Here is a 9,581-nt window from a genome sequence, read left to right as displayed (position 1 = left end):
ACTTCTTTAAAGGCCCTACTTCCAAATACACTCATATTCTGAGATACTTGGGGTTAGGATTTCAACATATGAGTTTTGTTGGGGACATAATCCTCTAAACACTCAGCCCATGACAGACCTAAATAAACTAAAACAGCTCAACTCTGAAGAAGAAAATCAAAGTTGGAGAACTTACACTACCTGACTTTAAGACATTACAAAGCTGCGGTATCCAAGACAGTGTGGTATTGGTGTAAAGATAGCCAACTCGATCAATGGAGCAGCACAGAAAGTTCAGAAATGGACTCACATGTAATGGTCAGTTGATTTTCAACAAAAGTGTAACATAAAGACAATTCATGGAGAAAAGATAGTCTTTTCTACAAATGGTGCCAGAACAAATTGATTATACATACACACCAAAAAAACTGAACTTCAATACATAACTTTTACAACTAACCAAAATTAACTTAAAGCGGATCATAAGTCTAAATGAAAAACCTGAAACTGTAAAACTTCTAGAAAAAAAATTAGGGGAGAAAACCTTTGTGACCTTTGGTTGGGCAGAAGTTTCTTATAACATCAAAAGTGTGATCCATGAAAGAAAAACCAAATAATCGAAACTTAAAACTTAGAACTCTTAAAAGACAAAATTAGGAGCTCTTCAAAAGATACTGTTAAGAAAATGAAAAGATAAGCCACATGCTGGAAGAAAATATTTGCCAATCCCATATCTGATAAAGGACTTGTATCTACACTATATAAGGAATTCTCAAAACTCAATTAAAGGAAGACAACACAATTTTTAAAAATCAGCAAAAGATTTTAACAGGAACTTCACCAAAAAAAAAAACCCAACAACAACACAGATGACAAACATATGAAAAGACATTCAACATAATTAGTCATTAGGGAAATGCAAAGTAAAACCACAATGAGATATCACTATAAACCTACTAGCATGTTTACGGTTAAAAGAACTGATCAGGGGCTTCCCGGGGCTTCCCTGGTGGCGCAGTGGTTGAGAGTCAGCTTGCCGATGCAGGGGATGCAGGTTCGTGTCCCGGTCTGGGAAGATCCCACATGCCGTGGAGCAGCTGGGCCCGATGAGCCATGGCCGCTGAGCCTGCGCGTCCGGAGCCTGCGCGTCCGGAGCCTGCGCTCCGCAACGGGAGAGGCCACAGCAGTGAGAGGCCCGCGTACCGCAAAAAAAAAAAAAAAAAAAAAAAAAGGACTGATCAAATGTTGGCAAGAATGTAGAAGAGCTAGAACTCTCATATACTGCTGGTGAAATGTAAAATGGTACAACCATTTTGGAAAATAGTTTGGAAGTTTCTTATAAAGTTAAATGTATAACTACCATATTCTCCAGTCATTCTCTTCCTAGATGTTTACCCGAGATAAATGAAAGTATATGCCCATAAGAGACTTGTGCACAAACATACACAGCAGTTTTATTTTTAATAGCCAAAACCTGGGAACAATCTGAGTCCGTCAGCAGGTGAATGCATAAGCATACTGTGGTGTATCCACACAACTAAATACTACTCAGCAATAAAAAGGAATGAACTATTGATAAGTGCAACAGCACGATGAATCTCAAAATCATTATAAAAAGAAAGTAAAAGAAGCTAGACGAGAAAGAGCTGGAATTTGTATTAAATTCTTGGAAATACAACTAATCTATAGTAACTGAGAGCAGACTGGTTGTTTCCTGGGGACAGAGCAGAAGGAAGGGCAGGGCAGGAGGGAGAGGTGACAAAGGGGCATGGAAAAAGTTTGGGGCACGATGGATACGTTCATTGTCTTGATTTTGGTGGTAGTTTCACAGGCATATACACGTTAAAACTTGTCAAATTGTATACTGTAAATATATATAGTTTATTGTATGCCAATTATATTTTTTTAAAAAACCCTTTTAAAAAATATACACACTCCCAAGACCCAGAATCAGAATCTTCAGGGGTGAGACACAGGAATCTAATATACGACATGGATTTGAAACCACTGAGATTGGATACCATAGGAGGTAAGCAAACAGAATTGAAACAAATAGGAGGGACTAGAGCGTAATGAGACGTGACGGTACAGGCCTTGAAATCCCTGCTAAAAAGTTTGATGGTGACTTGCAACACAAATACGTATGATTTCTGAGAAGGGAAGTGACATAATCAAAACAAAGCTGCCATAAACTTGAAGCTTGAAGAAGGTTCGGAAGTGGTGGTTCCTGCGTGTTCACAGAACAGTGATGACTGGTTGACCCCTTGTGAGTTTCAAGAATGCCAAAGGCTGGCTGGTCAATGTTTTCTTTGTCACCTTAATAGATAATTTATTTGCATAATATGATTCAATAACTCTGAATGGTGACTTTTCTAAATAATTTTGTTAGATGTTCTTTATGTTGGTTGATATATTCCTGGTCTCTACATTTCAAATATTCTGCCACATACGCAGAGAAGATTTGAGGTTTTATCCTGTCATGATTTTTAAAGAGATGTTAGGAGGTGACTGTCTGGTCCATGACCCCTTCCCTGAGAACTGCCACCCTGTCCACAGCAATGCACACTTTTCAGCAGCTATGCTTGTGCTGTAGGACCTTGCTCATCAGGCTGGGCCAGAGACCACAGGCAATTGAAACTGGGATAGAAAGACAAGATCTGGCTGTCTCTGGCCCCCTGCACTGAGCACAGACCATTTGGGTGCTGTGGGGTGGCTGAAACAGTCAAGGTCAGCCTGCAGAGAGAAATGGCAGCTGACTGAGAAAGAGGCAGAAGCAGGGAACAAAGCAGGGCTCTCAGGACTCAGTAAGTCTCAGTCACTTTCTGTCTTGGGTGACCCGAGATGCCCCCGTAACCTACCAATACACCCTTTTTTCTGGCAAAGCTGTTTTAAGTGGCATTCTGTTACCAATCATCTCTAGAGATTTGTCCTTGATAGTTCTACAACCCAAACCCACTTATTCCTGCTACATTCAGTATGCTTATTTTAAATTAACAAAGGAATTTAGCACAGCTATTTCCAGTGGTGAATCCATGTCCATGCTTTGTGCAACAGTGATGCTGACGTTTCTGGGTTAGGAGGAAACAACTGACCAAGGAGGGACTGAGCTGGGTTTTTAGTAAGGGGGATGGAAGGAGGCATATCTCCCCATCTCCAGGCAGTGATGCAAGATTGGAGCTCACAGTAAAACGTCTCCTGCTGTGGGGTCCCCACTTGAAAATTCTTTCTTACCTCTCCTCCACATTCTTCAGACCTTAACTTGACCCATTTTCTGAAGAGATCAGAGAACAGTTGTCATTGGTCTCTTTCACACTCTCATTAAGGTGCTGGTCAACCTTTTTTCTGAGCTAAACAACCCCATTTCCCTTATCTTCACCACCTGTCATCCAGGTTGTTATTCTATCCCCTCTTCCATTCCCAGTTGTTCCCACCCTGCCCAATTCCCACACTGGAGTTGGATGTAGATAAGTGTAGATAAATCTTCTCTTTCCACCTCGCAAGTGTTTCCTTAGTCTCTTTTCTTCTCTCCCTTCCATTCTCTCTGGCACTTCCAAAGTTCAGGGCCTCAACGACTCTGACCTGCATTTTGTAGCTAATACCTCTGCTCTCTCCTGTCTTCCTGCATCCTGCATAGAACGGCCGACAGACTCCCTCCTTGACCAATTCCTTTTTCTAAGACCTAGCCATGATCATACCGCTCTTTTTCTTGACTGCCTTTCCTCCCTCCTTGCATATGAAAGAAAGCACAAACTCTGTAGTCTCACACCCAGTCCACATCTTCCACTAGCTGGCCCAACTGATCTCCCATGAAACTGCCTTTGGGCTTCCTATGGTCCAATAAAGCATGCCGATTGCCTGACATGATGCCCTGAACCTGTATACATTTTATAGCTTCCTCACGCCCCCTGCCCAAACTTTCTTTCCCTTTCTCAGCTTTTCAAAGTCCTACTTATTCTATTTTTCTTCCAAAGCCTAACTCAATGTGCCTTCCTTTGCGATCCTCCCCAGTCAGAAGGTATTACTCTGTGCTTAACGGTCACACGGTTTATACTTCTGTTTATGGTTTAGAAAACTCTTTAAGATTCAACTTGTAGTTCTTGAATATGGACCTGTCCTCCAGCTAGAAAGCAATCTCTTTGTGGACAAAGCTGGATCTTACCCCTTCCAGTAAGCTCCAGGCCCCTAAGTCAATGCAGGGCATGCAGTGTGTGATCTGTGAAGGAATATAAGTCGATCAAGTTTGCAAAAATATGTGCCCACAGGCAAGCAGTGGGCCCACAAGTTTCCTCTGGTCACGTGACCACTGTCTCAGAAGATGCATGAGCTCAAATGACTCAGCAAAAATTTACTGACAGGAAATAAGAGTTTCAGAAGCAGACTCTATTAATACTGATCTGAAACACATGTGTCTGGAGCCCCAGCTCAGGTTTTCCATAACACATGCCAAGGGTCTGCAGCCTGATACTGTGCCCCAGAGGGGCTGATGAACAACAGGCTCCCTCCCTGCAGAGCTTTGAGCCTGCACACAGAGTTGTGCCTCCCTTATCCAAAAAATCCATCTGCCTGGATTTTCCAGATCGTGGAAATTTGTCCCTATAGACACCCAAACTTTTCAAATTAAAATTCATTTTGATAAAGAGTTTCCAAAAGGAAGAGCATAATCCCACTTTCCCCCCTTCTTAAGCTTTCATGAATGTTATTTGATCACTTCTGGCTAGCTCTGGGTTGACAACAGATCTATCAGTTACTATTTTCCCCACATGATTGCCCCACCAACTACTGCCGTTATACCATCAGATAATAATACATACAACAGCAGCAGCAGCTACCATTTATGAGCACTTCCTACGTGCACAGTACACTGAGAGGCACTCCACTACAGCCCTAAGAGGTAGATGTTATTTTTAGGTGTGAAAAACTGAAGAGCAGGGAGGTTAAGTCACTTACCCATGGTTACATGGCGAGTGACATGATGGAGACAGGCCCTAATCCAGGTGGTCGGCTCCAGAGCCCGCACATGGCAAACCCTTACTCTGCTGCTTCCCTCGACACGAGTTGGCCAGAAATAACGTGACTGACTTGTCTGGGGCTCTCCTGGTTTTAGAACTGAAAACCCTCCATCCGGGAAAGACCACAATAGTTGGTCACCCTCACTTGAGAGCAAGAAAACACTCACCATAACACTTGGCTCTTGGAGACCGGATGTTCTCCTGTCAGTGGTCCATCCCTAGCTGCTGAGGGCATGGAAAGAACCATTAACCAAGGAAGTCAAACCACTAGGGCCAGACAGACACAGCGGCTCCCAAGACAGTAATAACGTCACTCTCCTTGAAAGCAGATTTTGTTCAACACAGTGAAGGTTAGAAAATTCTATGAATAAAAATCATATAGTTCTTTCTTCACATTCAAAACAAGAGAATGGCTACTTACACTTATTGTGGGCAATTCTCTAAGCTAGACTGTTTATGAGGTATGTTAAAGAGCTTATCGTTTAGGCAATAAAAGCTTTTTTAAAACCCTCATTTCCAGGAAACAGCATCTTAGAAGCCATGAATTGTTTAGCTTCACAGGTCAGCTGACGGAAATGTGACTCCAGTCTTGACCTGTGGACCCAAGCAGGGGGAGGCTGAGGCCGGCCTGCAGTTGTGCCCCGCTGCCTGCGTGGGGGCATCACAAAACTGAATGCTTCACTGAGAAGACCCTTCCTTGCAACAAGGAACCTCTCACTTCCACTGAAAAGCTGTAAGTGAAAGCCCGAGGTAACTGACTTCACATTTCTAGTTTATTCCACTTGGGTTTTAGTACTCCTTCAAAACCAGTATCCTAGGCAATGTCCCTACCGCTCCTGGGGCCTCCTCCTTAATCTGCCTGGTCCACCGGCCTGAGAAAAGTGGATAGGCTTTGTGACCACCTTTTCCTCAAAGGCCCTTTCCCAATATTTTGTGGCTGGGAAAGCTGAGGTCAACAGCAATCTGCCCTCCAGAATGCTGGGGTTGCTGTATTTGGAGGGTGTTGCCTCCACAGAATTCTAAGTGCTCCTTTGAGAGTCCGAGGTTAACTTCCAGGCAAAACAAAGTGGAGTAGCTTTCTGCCCTGTTTCTTGCATCTGCACAAGCCGGGACATTATCTTGGCAGGCAGACTTAATATTTTAGGGAAAGAGAAGAGGCAGAGGAAAGCTGACCACCCTAATGGCAAGATTGGTGCTGCCCTCTCTCCTGGAGCCCCTCGGCTTGTCTTGAACTTGCTATGCAGCAGTGTCCAGCAGGGACTGGACACAGAGCCATGCCCTTGGGCCTCCCCAAGGGATTCCCAGGCTCCAAGCAGGCAGTGGGTGTTTGGTGGGGGAGCTGGGTTTACTCTTCAATGAGCTAAATGACTCCTTTAGGAATTAGAAACCAAATAGTTTGAGGCTGCCAGAAAAGATGACAAATTTGCTTTTCCTTAACGAAACAGAAAACTGTTCCTTGGAAAATTATAAAGGCATTTTTAAAGGACATTAGGGTTCATATTTCTGTTCATTTTATTTTAAATTTTCTTCTTAAATTTAACTTAATTTAGCTATTTAGGAAATTGCTTATTAAAACCAAAAGATCAAGATGTTTTTCTCCCTTACAGCCAAATGTGGTCTGTTTTCCTTCACGGGAAGAAGTTTTCTTTCATAGCATCTTCAGGAGGGACGGGGTCACCTCTCCTCGGTGATCTAGTGCTGCTTTGGCTCAATCTCCATAAATACTGTTATTTAGTTTGTGCTTTTCCCAACTTCCACCTACCTGGCCCACTTATGGGCTTTTAAATCTTCCAGGAAATTTCTGTAAATTGCCACTGACACAATGTTGAGAGCCTGTACAAACACCTTTGTACTGTGGCGGGATTCTAGGTGGACTCAGCTATGGCCCAGAGCAAAAAATTAGACCCTGAAACACACTGCAGAAGTCTGTCTTCCCCTAGAGTGCCCCAACTTATGTTCTGTTCAATGACCTCAGTGTCCAAATAGAAAAACCTGCTCAGACCATCTGATTTATGGGACTATAGGAAGAACATGCTAACCAAAGAGGATAGATTCAGAAATGGTAAGGCGTTTTCAAAGTAATAAAATCTGATTTCAAACTAATGAGATCAGAGTAAGCTATAATTTCAGTTATTTGTGCAAGGTGTTAAGCCCCAAAGTATTGATGACATCTTGAAATTAAAAAAAAAAATACTGAAGTTATGGCCCCTTCCAAATGCATGTACAGAGAAAAAGCTATAAAACCCTTCTTCTTTGGCCTTTACGTTCAGTTTAAGGCAAGTTAGATACAGTTATGCTCATCATTCAGATTCCGTATTCTCAAATTTGCGTACTCGCTAAAATTTATTTGTAATCGCAAAATGAATACGCTCTGTCCTTCCGCGGTCATTAGCAGACACGCGCAGAGGAGAAGAAAAGCTGAGTCACCCAATGCACGTATCTCTAGCTAAGGTCTGAGCAAGGAGAGGGGTACAGAACAGGGGGCTGCTCTACGCTCTCTTACTGTAAACAAGCCTTCTTTTCACAGTCTATTTAGTGTCACGTTTTTCACGTTTTCGTGCCTTTTTTTTGGTGATTCCATTGTTTAAGGTAACTCCCAAGCCCGTGCTGAAGTGCCGTCTAGTGTTCCTAATCAGAAGACAGGCTGTGATGGAGAAAATATGTGTTAGATAAGCTTTGTTCAGGCATGAGGTATAGTGCTGTTGTTGACCATGAGCTTAATATTAATGAATCAGCAGTATATTGTAAATAAGGTGTCTTTAAACAGAAACACAGAATAGATGGCTATATATTGCTTGGATGACGAAACTTGTGATCAGAGGCTCGCAGGAATCTAACCCTGTATTTCTACCAGGAGTGATGTTTCAGTATTCACTAATTCGATGTTCACAACAACTTTATAGAACATAACTGCCACGAATAATGAGAATCGACTAATTCCTCGAGCTTATAACTGCCCTTTTAAGGGAATTTAACTTATATAGTATCCCTTTGTTGCTAATGTCTGTTCACCCTCACTTATTAGGTATCTACTGTGTGGAGAACATCATGACAGGACCTTAGAGGGTCCGGAGATGACCAAAGCTAACATCTCTGCCCTCCAGAAGATTCTGATCCAGCAGAAGAGAGAAGAATTTGGATTGATGGAGCCTAACAGCCTGAGTTAGGAATACAAACACCTTTTCAGGTGCTTCCCATCACGGAATCACAATCTTCAAAACTGAACAATCTGGTTCAGGGCCCCCTCCTTCAGAGCTTTTCTCACCCGGCTTCCAGGACGCCACACTACATCTCTGGCCTCTCCCTATCAGTCTCATTTGCCCCACTTTTCCTTCACTGCTAAATGTCGGGTGTCCTAGAACTCGATTCTTGGATCATATTCTTTTCTGTCTACACTCACTTCTTTGGTCATATTATCTGGCTTTCTGATTTTAAATATTAACTATACATTGGGGACACCCCCTGACCTCTAAATTCACATATCCACCTACCTGCCTGACTTCTCCATTTGGAAGTCCAAGGGGCATGTCAAACAAACTTATCTCAAACTCCTGATATCAGCTCCTGGTCTCAAAGCACCCCAACCTGCTACTTCTATAGTTTTCTTTATGTCAAATAAATGGCCACTCCATCCGTGGCAAAATTTACTTTCCAAAACCAAATCCTGCGACGATATATCTACTCCTGCGTGCTCTTGCTACTCCCCCATCAAGAAAGGGAGTCTGTTTCCCTCTGTCTGACTCTTGGCAGAACTCTGTAACTGCCTTGATGCAATAAATGTGGCAGAAGTGACACAGACTTCCATGGCGAGGTCATAAAAGTTGATACAGCTTCTACCTGGCTTGCTCTCTTTTTGGGGGACACTCACCCTTGGACCTTTGCAACCCAGCCACTATGTTGTGAGGAAGCCAAGCAGCCACATGGAAAGGCCACACAGGGATGACCCAACCTCGGCTCACAGCCAGCATCAATCACTGCACATGTGACCAAGCAAACTTTCAGATGATTTCAGCCCCCAACTTCAAGCTGCCTCAAGTGAGCAGAGACAAACTGTTGCCTCAGAGCCCAGGTCAAATTGCAGATTTGGGAGCAAAATTAATGTCGCTATTGTTTATTCCACTAAGATTGGCTTGTTATGCAGCCACAGAAACCTAAAACACTGTTCTTCACGCTGCCCAGTCCCGAACCCTTGGAGTCACCCTTGCCACCTCTCTGTCTCTTGTAGCCCACTTCCAATCTGTCAAAAAATTCTAACAAAGCATGTCCAGAATCTGACCTCTTCTTACCACCTCCATTGCTATCAAATTTTCACCATCGTTCCTCATATGAGTTATTTCAAGAGCTTCCCAACTAGTCACCCTGCTTCCACGCCTGCCCCTCTTCAATCTAATCCTCGACACAGCAGCTAAAGTGATCCTGTTAAAGTGTGTCAGATCACATTAACTCTCTAATCAAAAGCTCAGATGGCTTCCCATATCACTATACAATTTGCTGCCCCCTCCATAACCTTTCCGTCCTCATTTCCTACGGTCCTCAGTCCCCGGGTCCCACTGGCTCCTCCATGCTCCTAACACACACACGTCTGTTCCCACA

The sequence above is a fragment of the Grampus griseus genome (assembly GCF_964374135.1).
Source record: "Grampus griseus genome assembly, chromosome: 1".
NCBI lineage: Eukaryota > Metazoa > Chordata > Mammalia > Artiodactyla > Delphinidae > Grampus > Grampus griseus.
The sequence above is the reverse complement of the archived record's forward strand: the minus strand, read 5'-3'. Positions refer to the sequence as shown.